The sequence below is a fragment of the Pleurodeles waltl genome, chromosome 1_1 (assembly GCF_031143425.1).
Source record: "Pleurodeles waltl isolate 20211129_DDA chromosome 1_1, aPleWal1.hap1.20221129, whole genome shotgun sequence".
Classification (NCBI taxonomy): domain Eukaryota; kingdom Metazoa; phylum Chordata; class Amphibia; order Caudata; family Salamandridae; genus Pleurodeles; species Pleurodeles waltl.
The window spans coordinates 595,949,397-595,965,643 of NC_090436.1; the positions used below are offsets into that span (position 1 = coordinate 595,949,397).

At 42.8% G+C, this 16,247-nt stretch overlaps 1 protein-coding gene and 1 long non-coding RNA gene across 7 annotated transcripts in view; one reads left to right on the top strand and one right to left on the bottom strand.

Moving 5' to 3' along the window:
• EFNA5 (ephrin A5) overlaps positions 1-16,247 on the bottom strand; it is a 423,510-nt gene that overhangs the window by 184,707 nt on the left and 222,556 nt on the right. The window lies entirely within an intron of this gene.
• The window catches only part of LOC138285862 (uncharacterized), a 35,073-nt gene continuing 32,464 nt past the window's right edge, over positions 13,639-16,247 (top strand). Inside the window, exon 1 of the long non-coding RNA XR_011201653.1 lies at positions 13,639-13,654. This is a non-coding gene — a long non-coding RNA (uncharacterized lncRNA). The remainder of the gene's footprint in view (positions 13,655-16,247) is intronic.

Sequence of the window (16,247 nt, forward strand, 5' to 3'; positions counted from 1 at the left end):
TTTTCTTCTTTTTCTTCGCTTCTCCAACACGATCCCTCAAATCAAGTCTGCCTGTGCATGCACGGCTGGAGGTGATTGATTTTTTTGTTCTTCACTGACCCTCCCCAGATCCATACTGAGAGTGGGATGAATACGCTTGAGAGTCTGACCCGCTGGAGGACCGGAATTAATGTTGCTTCTGATACATTTTTGCTGTTGCAAAGCGCTGTTTGCAGAAGAGGCTCAGGATGTTAAATGTACACTCCAGTGGAACAGGATATTAGGAGCAAGCTGGAAAAATGAAATTTACTCAAGGTTTTCAGCGAAAAGAAAAAAAAAAGATTGGAACTTATCGACCCGTTCACTGCGAAGCAAATATATATGCATATGCTCGAGCCTCCTGGAGGAGAAAGAATTGCAGGAAAGATGTGTAGCATAAAAAAGGAAGAAAAATGACAGAGATTGCGTGTTCTTGTCCCTGCATCGGATTCCACACAAAATGTTCTCAATACACTGCACTGTTAGAAAAAGCGTAAAAACAGATCCTTCAGCTAAATGCAAATATGAATCTCTTTGCTTGCCTGTAACCCATCTAAAACTCTGCCCAGTCATTTGCTGGCTCATTTGCACCAGCTTTTCTCAACCGGGAAAGCACTCGCTGTCTGGGTGGGTTATTGCTCTAGCCATAATTCGTTTGAGCTCTTACTTGAGTTCTCTGTCACTCAGTGATGGCTCGCTGTATGTGTTTCACCTGTTAACACACTTTCAATCTCCACAGATGGAAAAAAGCAATTTCTGTGGGACACCATTTAACAAGACTCTTGGCCCAGCAGGTCAGTCCCTCAGTCCCTGATGGACAGTGCCCCTACAGACGTTCAGTGTCAGGGTACAGCAGTTTCCACGTGACACTCAGACCTGTGAATGCATATTGTACACTGTGTTAGTATTGCGGTTCCATTATAAAGATATTATTTAAAAAAAGAAAGGAAAATATTCACAAATAAGGACGCTCCTGGAATATTTGTGGCATGAAATGGAAATGAAAGGATGCACTTAAAAACAAGTGGTATTACCACTCTTGAGGATACAGAGCTCCGCAATCACCAGGCATGGTTGGAGCACCACAGCGACCTGCAAAGCTCCCCTCAATCAAACTGGCCAGCATCCTATGAGCTTTAAACTCCTGGGCAGAGAAGAGTGCAGGGGAGCACTGTCACCCAGCACGTGATCCAGGAGTGTCCTACCGTTCTGTCCAATCACGGCTGGGTCCCTGTCACGTTTGTTCACACCTGGAGCACTGCCTTATCTTGGATAACTGTACCTTCCTGATCTGAGCTCACACAAGTACGAAAATGCACTTTTTGAACACAAACCGAAACCAAATGTGTTTACCCTGTAGTGTAGTCTAAGGAAGCGATGCCTCATCCAACAACTATGCACAGTGCTTTAAATGGGCCGGTACTGTCCGGTACTGAGTACCAGCACTTTTTTATTTTGAGAGGGAGAGTACTGGCACATCTCAAGAAACGCGTAATATTTTTCATTGGAGAGTACCAGCACTTCTAAGCAGGTACTCTGGCACAGAGTACCTGCACTTTAATTTTTCCATTTCAAGTACTGACTATGCATGAACATTACCTTGAGTCACTCACGAAATAAACAGTTTGTAGTCATTATCTTCAGATAGCAAGAGATGCACCAAGCCCTAACATGATGGATTCAGGGGTGGGGTCAAGGACTTCAGTTCTTTGCTTGCAGCAGTTGGGCACAGTAACTTGGGAATTTGCAGAGATTGATAAAGAAAGTGGCTCACATCTTAGATCAAGCACCCAGCTTCAGTACTCATTTTTCAGTCCCTATCCTTGAGTCTGCACCAAGGCTACAGGTCTAGTATCCCTGGGAAAGAGGCACATAAGCATTCACAGTGTGGTCTGTGGTGTTTTAGTTACAGGTAATTGCCTCTTTGCCAAGAACAGTGCATGTGATCTTTGATTTTTGTCCAAGTTGAAAATAAAAGAAGATATGTTTTCCCCAGAGCTCTTGCAGTCTTTGAAAACAGAGAACTTTTTTTTGCACTCATTTCCATTATCAAGAGGAAAGGGAGGGGAAAAGGGAGGGTCATAGAGATAGAAAGAGAGAGAACTAGCGAGAGAGAGTGAGGAAGACAGACCGAGAGTAAGAGAGAGCAATAAAACGAGAGAGGGAGCCTTTCCAGGATCCACCATTTGTATGAGAAATGGTGAGAGAGGCTATCCTAGAGATGAGCTCTAATAAGTACAATCCTCATTCTCAACAAGGAGCCCTAGACAGTGGGGGCACTACTTATGCTGGGCTCGACTAGGACAAACAAGGTCCCTCACAAATGCAACATTCCCACAAAAGAGCGTTCAAGGAGCCAGGTGGACTGAGTACAATAGTGAAAAGGAACCTGTAAGGAGTCCGAGTACAATAGCGAACAGGAATTCTCAATCGTTAAACATCCCCAACAATATACAATGTAACCCTCACTCTCAGACATAGCTGCTGGAGGGGAATACATAACCTAGCGTCACTGGCACGCATGGCACGTGAACAATGACAGACTCTGCCTCCCCGCCACCTGTACGATGGCAGGGAATTAAAAAAAGAACTATAAAATAAAAATAAAATACATATTTTAATGGAAGCAACAGCACCTCAGTTTGTCCATGTACATCTCAAGGGTTACATTTTACAAAAGGTGCTGCTGCTGCACACAAGCCTTTGCAAATCTAGGCAAAAAAGATTTTAAATTGTTGACATTTACTGGGGCAGTTCGATTTTGCAAGACGCAAAAATGGCCCTTCAGTTCAATCAAAAACATGGTATGCTTTACACTAGTCTGGAGTAGAAGGGAAAAGTGGGATTAGGTTTGTTAAATTTTAACCGATTTGCATGTATATTTTCAGCAGCAAACATTAGGCTTCTAGTTAGGTCGGGCCTAGGCAGCATGCAAGTGCTGTCTCTCGACATGTTGTTATCTGCATGTGTGGGCTTGCAACAGGCCCATCTCATGCCCACTACTTTCATCTGTTCCTCGGCCTGCCTTTCAAAATTCCCTTGATTTTGTAGGTAAATGATTTATGTTTGTCCCGCCTTGAGGCTGCTTTGTTACTGCCTTGGAGACTGACCCTGTTACCTGGATTACTGCATGATCGGCCATATACCTTAGTGTGGCGCACTACCTTTTTCTTTTGCCTCACCCGCTTCACGCTGCATGGCCATATGCTGTTTTTTCCTCTTCCTTGTTCCAAGCTTGTTCATGTTGCGCAAACTCGATCGAAGGAGTGCTTTACATGAGGATGTGAGGTTTCATAGGAAGTGACCTCGATCTCAGGAACGCTGTACATGAGTACCACTTAACAAGTTTAACAGTTTAAGAAAATACAAACTGGAGCATTAAACAAAGAAAAAACACAGAAATTCTCAAAGTGTCTCTCCGGGAACAGTGGGACAGCTGATACTATAATATTCATTGCACTCAGGAAACTCGCCCCATAATACTTTGCAGGACATTTTTTTCCAAAACATTTTTGCCCCTAACTTGGCATTGTGGTGGTCCTACAACAATAGGACCACAAACCCATTCAGCACAACACAATCTTTCTGTCTAGGTCATCTCTGATTGGGGGTGGGGGCAAAAAAGTAACTTTTCCGACCATTCATTGTCTTTTCAAGCTCTCTCATGAATTTTTTCTTTACAGCTGGGAGTAGTTTGTGTTTTCAAGGCCTTGTTAGTAATAGTATTGCAGTAGGCCTGCTAGGCCTAAAATGCATAAGGCACTACACCCTCTAGGGGTTAAATATATGACTATACTGCATTACTTTCTGCCATTCTGTTTTCATGTTGTTATGCCTGCTCGAGGCTGACTATATGGTTACATGACCATGTTTCTTACAAATGCTGTTTTTATTATGGTGTCCCCTAGGGCCTGTTGTGAGCATTACAATCAAGATACTACAATATTCACTGCACTGGGAAACTTCCCCTATAATGCTTTGCGGGGCACTCTCTAACAAAACATGTTTGCCCTTTACTCACTGTGTGGTGGTCCTAGGACAATGAGACCACCATCAAAAAGTTCGGCATGACACACTCTTTCTATCAAATTTCTGAGTCCCCACACTGGAATGAGGGACCCCAAAAGTGTAACCTTTCCCACAATTCAATGTGTTTTCAAGCTCTCTCATGGCTGGATCTTTTGTTTTACAGCTAGGAGTAGTTTGTGTTTTATGGGCCTTGTTTGTGATAGTATTGCAGTAGGCCTGCTAGACCTGAAAATGTGTAAGGCACTACACCCTCTAGGGGCTGCACATATGGTTACACTGCATTACCTTCTGCTATTCTGTTTTCATGCCATTATGCCCTCTAGGGGCTGACTATATGGTTTCATGACCATGTTTCTAACAAATGCTATTTTTATTATGGCATTCTCTAGGGGCTGTTCTGAGCATTACAATCAAGATACTACAATATTCACTGCACTCTGAAACTCGCCCCTTAATGCTTTGTGGGGCATTCCTTTTTACAAAACATGTTTGCCCATAACTCACCATGTGGTGGTCCTAGGACAATGGAGCCACCATCAAAATGTTCAGCACAACACACTCTTTCTGTCTATGACATCTCTGAGTCCCTGCACTAAGCTGGGAGGACCGACAAAAAAATAATAACCCCTCCCACCAGTCAGTGTCTTTTTAAGTTCTCTCATGGCTGGAACATTTGTTTTACAGCTGGGAGTAGTTTGTGTTTTAAGGGCCTTGTTTGTAATATTATTCTAGTAGGCCTGCTAGGCCTCAAAATTTGTAATGCACTACACCCTCTAGTGGCCAAATATATGGTTACACTGCTTTGCATTATGCCATTCTGTTTTCAAGTGGTTATGATCTCTAGGGGCTGACTATATGGTTACCTGACCATATTTCTTACAAATGTTATTTTTATAGCAGTGCCCTTCTAGCGGCTGTTCTGAACATTACAGTCAAAATATTACAATATATCGCTGCACTCAGAAACTCGCCCCATAATGCTCTGTGGGGCATTCCTTTTACAAAATATTTTTTTCCCATAACTCACCACAGGATGTGCTCTTTCTGTTTAGGTCATCTCTGAGTCCCCACACTAGGTTGAGGGGGACCCCAAAATAATAATATTAAAACATATATAAAATATAATGGCAATATTTTCATTTTTTGCTGCAGATACAGGAAGAAGTTAAATGGGAGTGCTTTAGTTATATTCAGGGCCACTAGAATTTTGTGGCAGAGAGGGCCAAGTTATGCTGACCAATTGGGTTGACCACTTTATGTGGCAAGAAAATTCCAGTTGTAAATTAACAACGCCAATAGCTCTAACTCAAACAAATGTGAGACCTATAACATTGCAAATGCTTGTTTTAGGAGTAGTGTGTTTCACTGTAAATGCAATGTGGTTATTTTCAATTGTTTTCTTGCCAAGTGCTTCCAAAAACTGTTCTTAAACATTCTGGTATTTTTCATAGTAGGATTCGCTGATATTGTCAGACAAACAAAATCCAACTATTGAAACCTTATCATTGTAAGCTATCCTGCAGATGCAGAACTGAGGGTGTAGGAGAAAAAGGAACACTACAGGTTTTAGTTTCAACCACATTACCCACACAATTTCAGCTCAAGATTGCATGCCTCCCTCCCACCCACCAACTAACACTGGGCTCAATGTCTGTCCTCCCACACTGGAGGGGCTTTGTGTTTTCAAAGGTACACATTAAACTTCCAAAACTTTTGAAAATAGTTCCCACCCACACTTTTAATAGAGCTGCACTCTAGTCTCCTAATTTGGAGCAGATAATGTTATTAATACAAAAAGGCCTAATAACATGCATTGTTATGGGTAATCAGACATTGAATGCCATCTGCTAGCACAATTTCATTGAGTATTTTGTGAAATGGAGTTTTGAAGTTTCATCAACTGTCATCACACAAATAGTTGTAGAATATCACCAACTTTTACTGCCTCAAAATCTGTATTCTTCACAAGAAGGAAAAAGTCAACAATTCCATTTCGTTGCTGAGCCAGTTTCAAAACCAAAATTGCAACTGTCTCGGGAGTCCTAACAAAATGGGTGTTTTTCCTGTTCTGCATATACATTTCGCTGACAGTCTTACAGAGATGTTGAAAACAAGAGAAGGTACTCTAATCACATTGCTGTAAGTACGACTGACATGAAAGATCAATTATTAACCTTAGACTGGAAAGGTTTCGTTTTTAATAAAAAAGAAATATGGTCTTGAAATATACCTTCCATATATTGACAGCTATAATATTCATCTAATTCGGTACAAAGCTGTTAGTTATGTCCTCACACACTATGGTTTTATTAATCAACTTCTGTACCTCTGCTTTCTCAGGCCTCTCTCCCTATGTCTCTACCCTCTAAAACTCACCTGGTCATCTCCTCCTTGTCCTCTGGCTTGGTTATGTTTTCAGCTGGGTCTGGTGTTTGTGTTCACTTTTGCCAGTGTATCTCTTACCTTGACACCCATTGTGCTCTATCCAGGGGCATAAGATTGGGGGTGAGGCTGCGAGCTTCAGATTTTCCGACAATCAGACTGGCATATATGATTTAAATACATTATACACCTAGCATGCATGAGCAGGGGCCTAAGAGGCAGTGGAAAGGAAGATGAATGTGAATTGTAAGAGAGAAAACAATATTCTGTAAAATAATCACTATTGTAGAGGACTTTCAAAACAGCCAGTGAGAGAGTGTGTGTATTTTCGTCTGTGTATATGTAAATATTCCTGCTGAAATCCAACTGACATCTCACAATACCTGGCTGAAAGCACCTGCACCCAACCATTTATCAGAAGATACATTTATTAGGGGGGTGTAACACCCCAAACAACCCCGTGAAGGTACGCCCCTGGCTCCATCATTTCTCCTGTCCTCTACCATCTTGGTGCACTGGCAATCTACAGGCCAGCCTTCCAGGGTACTGCATGCCCATAAAAAGGCAAAACTCCACATTTATTTGCGGTATCTATTTATGTTTGATTTTGTGTGTTTTCATATATGTTAAGAGAGTATGCGTACCGCCTGTTTAGTTATGTTCTGTTTGTAGGTTATGTGACTTATTTTTAAAATTACCTTAATCTGATGTTAGAATGTGATTAAACTTTTCCAGTGTATCCAAGCAATTTTATTTATAGTCAAAGAAGTTGTAGGTAAATATAATATCACCCCTAGACACCTGCCCTGGGTGACCTAAGGTCAGGCAAAACGATTTCTGAGCAATTATTTCTGAGTTGTAAAAAAGCAGGTTACCAGACAAAATGTGAGCGATAACAGCTATAACTGCCCTGAGGACCACAAAGCAATGCTGTTTGAAATCGGATTGATCCCTTACTTCTAGGGAGGTTTAAAGAAAAGAATTAGAACTTCCATTGTGAATGCAAAAACAAATGTGAGGTGTTATTGCAATGAAGAAAGCTAAAGTTCAGAGTTTACTATTTAATCTTCAAGCAAATAAGATGCTATTATTAATACCAAAACCAATTAATAGGTATAATAGAAGAACAAACAATATAAGGCCAACTAGAAAAATAGCAAATCCTCTCATAATTCAGAGAGCCGTTAGCACAGGAAATCAAACTGTAACAGAGATGGGCATGCCAGCTTCGTGACGACATCAAAGAAGCTGAAGGACCCGTTAACAGATTCTGGTGCCTCCATACCAGACACGTTGGCAAGGCAAAAGCGCAGACTGGTGACATTTTTTAAAGAAGCCAATGCTGATTTACAGAAGGAATCTTACTCAGATTGATTAAAATATAAGCAATCCTACACTGTCAAGAGTAGAGTTAAGAGGCAAGGACCCTGGATAGCACTCAGGAGCAAAGTTATGGCTTGGCTCAAAGAAAAAGATGATCATGAGCAACTACAAAGACAGGATGTCAAACCTGTGTAAAGTGTTTCTTCCCTAGAGCGTGACACCACAAATGAGTGAGTAATCATCATCTCCAGCCGTGGAAACATACTGGACACCATCAACTTCATCATGGTTACCTCCTTGTGTAAAGTAATCCTGGGAATCGTGATTTCTTTATGTACTTATTCATGTGTACTTATCCTGATGCCTTGTCTCCTTGTCTGGTCCCTCAGCCTGCATCACAGTTATGCTTCCAGGAATATTCACTTGAACCTAGTGGATGATAGAGCTGAAGCACCCCTTGAGCCACTACATTACTGATTAGGGCTCGGAGAACTAAGTTTATCCATCTTAGGTTTGTGTTTTAGAACCATTGTGATCTGTTTGGCAATGCCTACTGCTAAAAAGAGACAACCTTACTATTTAGAGATACCGCTACTTATGTCTTTATTTCCTCCGCTCAAACAGCGCGGCTAGAGTGTTATTTTCGCTTGATATATTTTGTTCTTATTGTCACTATTCCAATTTGCTTGCATTTTTTAAAATATTTATTTCAGTTACTTTTCAAAGTGTGGAAAGACAAAATGTGCACATAAAATGGTAAACAGGTAGAAGGAGTGACCCTTAAGAACTATATGTTAAAAGGTTTCAAGCCAAATGAACTCCAAAGGTCGTGACAAACAGAAAGTTGATTATATGGATGCATGAGTGATATCTTGTGTCCTCGTGTTGTATGGTATGTTCCTCGTATAACGTGTCCCTACAATTTATATGACACCGTAGAGCTTTCAGAGTCGGGGAGCTCCAATCATGCTGTTCTAAGGCTGTCATCAACATGGTGCAGTTGGTTAGTAGAGACTGGCTTCCCCAAGAAATAATAATGGTTCATTTGGTTTATTAAGGTTAAATTGAAAAGCTTACAACCAAGTTGAAATCTTGCTTTAAAACACAAAACATCAAAACAAAGTAAGAAACAGAATGTCTGTGTCCTGCCTTGTGGCCACTCAAGTACAAAAACTCAAAGGCAACTTTTTTAAATGGCTAAATATGGTGTGGGGGTGTAAGTGTAAACATTTACATGAGCTGCACTTTACCTACAAATTATTTGTTATAAAATGGATGAAAAGAACTGAAGAAAAATTAAGTGAGCTGTCCTCCCACAGCAAGGTTAACCTCATAAAATCAGTAGAAAATCCAAGGTAAAAGACCGGGTCATTTTCTTAAATGTTTTTCTAATCCAGTGTGTAATTACCTATCTATAATTAGAATTATGCATGCCTCTAACTACTGAATGTATTGATCCCTTGCACTTGTACCGTTAATAAATTATATCAAATGTCATTAATTTGCCATTACCTTTACTGCTGTGAAATTGGTAAACTGATAAATTAGATGACTGATCTAATCTACATAAAGTACCCTTATAAACAGATCACCCTTTTCAGCTTTCTAATTCGTTCTCCCCATTTCCAACAGATTGCACTCCAATCAGGCCATCAATGTGTCAAGCCAGAGGCCGCTGGCTATTATGGGTCGACTCAGCTGAGCACTTTCACCGATAACAAGGTACTGGGTGATCAATGCAACGTGAAAATAATAGATTTAAAATCTGGCAGGTAAACCTATTAAACACTGTATTCAGAAGTGCATGTTTACAATCCTAACAACAGATTATTTTTGATCAGCCCAGAAGTTCTTGAAGACTTACATTATGCCCCCTGCATATGTTGACTAAGAAAACCTAATAGACCAAATTACTGAAAAAACTTGTCCCTTTCTGAATCCAATACACGTTTAAATACATACGCCCTTTTACAAGGTCTCAATCAAAAACCATGCATTTGAAAGGTAGTGTGAGTTCCTGCAGGACAGATACATTATTCACAAGTGGGGACCACAAGAAATGGGCCTAATTCAAAGCAGTGAAAGATATGATCTGCACTTCAGAGGCAGGAGTTAGGAGGTGTTATGTTGAGCGAAGCAGGATGGCTAGAAGACTGTGGCATAGTAAGATTACAGGATGTGAACCCATCCATAAACAAGCATTTGCAATGCAATGGGTTTCGCGTTTGCTCGAGTTAGAGCTATTAGAGTCGTCAATTCCTAACTGGCCTTTTCTTGCCACACAAATTAAAAATGGAAAGTAAACCAGTTGACATAAGCAAGCCGATTCAAAGCACCATAGCTGCAATGAGCATGAACACGAAGGAGACACAAAATGAAAAAGAAGTTCGCTCGCAGTTAAACGCATCGGCAAAAGTGCAATTATCCCTGTGACAGGGTCAGTCTGGAAGGCAGTAACAAAACCGCAACATGGAGGGAAACAAGTAAAGGATTTACCAATTATTACAAAGGATTTTTGAAATGCAGGTCCATGAACGAGTGATAGTGAAGACTCGACCTAAAAATGTGTTTGTACGCACCTTTCACCATAGATCCACACTCTACTGTGCATGCTACAATTTTACAGTTCAGGTGTGCTTGATTGAGTTTTTGTGTCTGTTTAGTGTTGACTGGAATTATTATTATTTTTTTGTTAAATAGGTCACGTGCATTCAAAGGGCAAAGGCTGCTTTGTCAACTTTATCCTTAAAACAAAAACGTAAGACGATTTGGGGGTTATTACAACTTTGGAGGAGGTGTTAATCCGTCCCGAAAGTGACGGTAAAGTGACGGATATACCACCAGCCGTATTACGAGTCCATTATATCCTATGGAACTCGTAATACGGCTGGTGGTATATCCGTCACATTTGGGACAGATTAACACCTCCTCCAAAGTTGTAATAACCCCCTTCGTGTGATAGTGGCCAAGGAATGCAGGCAATCGGGAATCTACAAGCATTAAATGTTTGAAGTGGAGCTGTCCTTAGCACAAGGATTGTTTGGAAACAGTAGGAACACACATGGTCTACTCAATATCACTCTAAGTCAAGCAAAAGCAATATATATATTTGTCACAGTTTGAACATTTGCTTAGCTCATGTCCTCCGCTGCTGAGGTCTAGTAGCACTTTTGTGCCTGGTGAGCAGCAAGCTTTGAATATTGATGGGTGTGGTATCCCAGAATCATCTATTGTGTCCACTCAGAGCTACAATCTGATCAAAACGATCAGCAACATATTCCTACGAGCCAATTGCTTATCATTTAGGACGCCACCTGCTTAAACCAATCGCAAGAGGGCAATCGCACAAGAGTAAAGAACGTCAGGAAATCACTGGAGGACAACCACGTAAGAGAAAGGAGGAAAGACCAACTGTGGGAGGACAATCACGCAAGAAAAGAAAAAAACATGATGGGTCCGTCGGTCTATTTATATATGTAAATAAATATCTGTTTTTCTTTGAATAGCTAGATCATTGCCTAACAATGTATAAAAAGACAATCTACCAGAATTTCCATAAGTTTAACTCCAAAATGAAACTTGTACCACATCCATCTATGTTACACATCAATATTTTCCCAAGTTAGGCCTAAGTAATAATTTAGGAAGACATGAACTGCAGCAGTCACATTTGACTGCTTCAGCATCGAGAGCTATCCGGTGAAGTGTTACACAGCCATGGAAAAGGCAGACATGTAGGCCGTAACATAACATGACACTACACAACAGAAAGCACGCCGCGGAGTTCCATCTCAGCCCGGCACTACCTTTCCAACCTCGGGATTTCATTTTACAAGTCAATAATACAGGGAGTGCAGAATTATTAGGCAAATGAGTATTTTGACCACATCATCCTCTTTATGCATGTTGTCTTACTCCAAGTTGTATAGGCTCGAAAGCCTACTACCAATTAAGCATATTAGGTGATGTGCATCTCTGTAATGAGAAGGGGTGTGGTCTAATGACATCAACACCCCATATCAGGTGTGCATAATTATTAGGCAACTTCCTTTCCTTTGGCAAAATGGGTCAAAAGAAGGACTTGACAGGCTCAGATAAGTCAAAAATAGTGAGATATCTTGCAGAGGGATGCAGCACTCTTAAAATTGCAAAGCTTCTGAAGCGTGATCATCGAACAATCAAGCGTTTCATTCAAAATAGTCAACAGGGTCGCAAGAAGCGTGTGGAAAAACCAAGGCGCAAAATAACTGCCCATGAACTGAGAAAAGTCAAGCGTGCAGCTGCCACGATGCCACTTGCCACCAGTTTGGCCATATTTCAGAGCTGCAACATCACTGGAGTGCCCAAAAGCACAAGGTGTGCAATACTCAGAGACATGGCCAAGGTAAGAAAGGCTGAAATACGACCACCACTGAACAAGACACACAAGCTGAAACGTCAAGACTGGGCCAAGAAATATCTCAAGACTGATTTTTCTAAGGTTTTATGGACTGATGAAATGAGAGTGAGTCTTGATGGGCCAGATGGATGGGCCCGTGGCTGGATTGGTAAAGGGCAGAGAGCTCCAGTCCGACTCAGATGCCAGCAAGGTGGAGGTGGAGTACTGGTTTGGGCTGGTATCATCAAAGATGAGCTTGTGGGGCCTTTTCGGGTTGAGGATGGAGTCAAGCTCAACTCCCAGTCCTACTGCCAGTTCCTGGAAGACACCTTCTTCAAGCAGTGGTACAGGAAGAAGTCTGCATCCTTCAAGAAAAACATGATTTTCATGCAGGACAATGCTCCATCACACGCGTCCAAGTACTCCACAGCGTGGCTGGCAAGAAAGGGTATAAAAGAAGGAAATCTAATGACATGGCCTCCTTGTTCACCTGATCTGAACCCCATTGAGAACCTGTGGTCCATCATCAAATGTGAGATTTACAAGGAGGGAAAACAGTACACCTCTCTGAACAGTGTCTGGGAGGCTGTGGTTGCTGCTGCACGCAATGTTGATGGTGAACAGATCAAAACACTGACAGAATCCATGGATGGCAGGCTTTTGAGTGTCCTTGCAAAGAAAGGTGGCTATATTGGTCCCTGATTTGTTTTTGTTTTTGAATGTCAGAAATGTATATTTGTGAATGTTGAGATGTTATATTGGTTTCACTGGTAATAATAAATAATTGAAATGGGTATATATTTTTTTTTGTTAAGTTGCCTAATAATTATGCACAGTAATAGTCACCTGCACACACAGATATCCCCCTAACATAGCTAAAACTAAAAACAAACTGAAAACTACTTCCACAAATATTCAGCTTTGATATTGATGAGTTTTTTGGGTTCATTGAGAACATGGTTGTTGTTCAATAATAAAATTAATCCTCAAAAATACAACTTGCCTAATAATTCTGCACTCCCTGTATCATGGCTCGTCAAGAGGATCTTTTAATGCCTCCCACGACCAATAACCACAGAATGCACCAACCTGTGAAATGAAAGCCTAGGGGGGAAGCAAGGAGCCCTCGTCATGGACGAATCTGACGCTCCTAGCAATTGACACCACCTCCTACTTTTTACTGCGTGACCCGGGTAGGGTGCACGGTGCAGAGGTTACACACGGGTCACAGGCAGCATTCTTTCACATGGAAGGGAGGGCTGCAGTTACGCCCTGGGGCACTGTTCTAAAAGTGCTAAGGATTGAAGAATTCCATTGTTCAGGGCATGACCTCGACGTCCTTTGCACAAAAAAGTGAGTAGTGCACTAGTGCGCTCACTTTAAACTATATCAAACCACGGAAATGAGTGGACATTCTCCGGACCCAGAAAACGAAGCATTAGAAAGCAAACGAATGCAATTGGCGGTACAGTGGGGTAATGGAGCGCATATAACAAGGGTGTGCTGGACAGCGAGCCGCCTCAGGTAAGAATGGATCACCCATGAATCACCACTGCTCCTAAGCAATCAGCATTAGAAGAATTTCAGGGAGCCATAAAGGTCGGTAATGAGGCGAAGGAAAGGTCAAATTAATAGATCACTAATGATTTCAGAAAGGTCAGCGCGGTCGATTTCAGGGTGTGTTTTCTATGCGAGAAGAGCAGGATCTGTGCATATGCGATTGTGAAGAGGACGGGGACTGGACAGTCAATACGTAAATTACAGGTATAAACTCCACATAGCACATTACATTTAGTATAATTAGCCCCTGTTTGCCATAAAATGAATGTTTTTACATTAGGTAAACCTTCTAGGTTATTTTTTCCCCTGGGTCAATTTTGGCAGAGAAGCTGCGTCACTTCTCATTTAATGCAAAAGGTGTGCATCTCTTTTTTCCTCAGGGAGGGGAGGACCCGCCCAGTGACTGCATCGCGTGAAGACCCGAATGAAATACAAACACTAGTCTGTGCTAGACAAGACACTCAGAATATTAAAGGCACTCTGCACTCGCAGCCTTACAGGAAACCAATTTTTGAAGCAGAATACTGTCACACAACCGAAAGCCATACTCCTACCTCCAGAATTTTGCTTCTACGCGTCTCCGGTCTAGTAGTACATCAGTTGTTCTCATCCAACATGTTACTCTTCCCTGAGTGACAGGGGCCGGAGGATTACACCTTAGCTAGCATGGTTCTGTGACAAGTCGGGTTTGCTTTTATCAACTCTGCCAGCCCGGCAGCAATGCTAGGAGGAGGTTTCAAAGCAGTGAGATGCATAATGTCGCCTCATATCATGGCAAGTCAAGGGTGCGCGAGGGGGAGAGAACCCCCAGAGCACCCTGGCCATATTACAGAGCCAGCTATTTAAATATAACAAAACAATGTTTAGGGCGACCAAACCTGGCTGGTGACTCAAAGGTAGAGATTTAGCTATTTTAATGACGCACCTTATCAGTTTTTAAACTTTAAACTAGCCTGGTAGGCAGAGAGAATAACCAGAATGACCTACCTTATCCCCCCCCCCCCACCCCCAACCCGTCCCCCCAGGAGTCCTGGGCGGGTGGTAGAGTCCAACATCATGGAGCGAGCGGATTGGCCAATTTGCACAGGGGTGGCTGGGGGGTGTATTTAAGTTACTGAGTGGTCTGTTAGCAGGTGCCATTTTATAAGATACGCACCAGCTAGCAGGAACAGTGGTTTGATAAGTGTGATAGTTTTTTCAGCGCATTCTGAAGTGTTGCAAAATTTGTAGATGGATTTCTGTTAGTCGTGCATTAGCTTCGGAGTGAGTTCGTCTTTGTAATGGCATCTCAGATAGAGAGACTATGGCAGGCCCACCGATCACTGCGGGAGACCAGGAGGGCTGATCTGTTGGCTGAGGGGTCCTTGAGAGTATGGAGCAGGGGAGGCTGTGTCAGGGGTCTGCGGGAGGAGTCGCCACTGCTGTTATGGCATGCCCATATCCCAACCTCAAAGTAGCGAGGGGGTGAAAGCGGTTAAAGGAGGGCCCGGGGTGGTGCTGCGGGCTGGCAGTCGAGGGCCTGCGTGCCATGTCCCAGAGCAGTAGGAGCAGCGTTGGCCCCTGCTGCTCCTTTTGATCTCAGCGTTCCATTTCTCATGCTACCCGCAAGTGCGGTGATGGTGTAAGACCACATGGGGAAGGTGTTTTCTGTTTCTGTGTGGGGCAGGGTTTCCGACCTGCCAGGCACCTTGGATCTCTCCAGCCCTCTCAGGCAGGCACGCGACTAACATGTGCCTGGAGGAATAGATAGCTACAGAATTGAGAATTAGGGATGGGGGAGTCAGGGAGAGTGACTTGCTCGCAGAGTGTGGAGAGAGGAAGGGAGAGGGGGTGGGGGTGCACCCCTGTGCCTTTTCAAGATTCTGGATTCCAGGGGTCGAGACAGATGACGGTGGATGCCTCTGGGGGAGGTAGGGGGCAGGTCATGACACCTGTGGAGACTGAGGTTTTGGGAAGTGATTTCACTGCCAGGGTTGCTGCACAGCTAAGTCAGGGGACAGGAGGAAAGGGGGGAGGAGCTTGGAGAGAAGGGGGCGATGGGATACCCCTGTCGAGGATGCTCTCGGTTTTGTGGATGGAGGGGGAGGTATTTAGTGATGGGGGTCCAGGGAAGTGGGTTTGGTACCACGACCCCACAGCACAGGTCTCAGGTTTGACAGGTCAGGCAGGTTCAACATCATCAACAATGGTGGTACAGCTGGGAGGGTCTAGTATGGCCTGGGAACCTTGGTCTTAAGTCAGAGATCGAGTCAGTATGGCAGCTGGTGAACGGGGTGACACATTAGCAAAGTATAGGATTTGCGTCCAGCTTGCAGATTTCAACACTTCACAGAATCTTTATGAAATGCATTTTGTTGTACTAGTGTGGGTGACGGTGAGGTGCCTGACACCAGTGAGAATTGTGGTATGATCGGTGACAGTGATGAATGGGAGTTGGATTTTGATGAGGATGACCGTGAGGAAGGGGAGCTTGTGGATGAGCAGTATGAGAGCGATTCGTGGAGGGCTCCACAGATGGCATAGTGGGACAGAGTGACACAAATTTTTGGAGGAATTT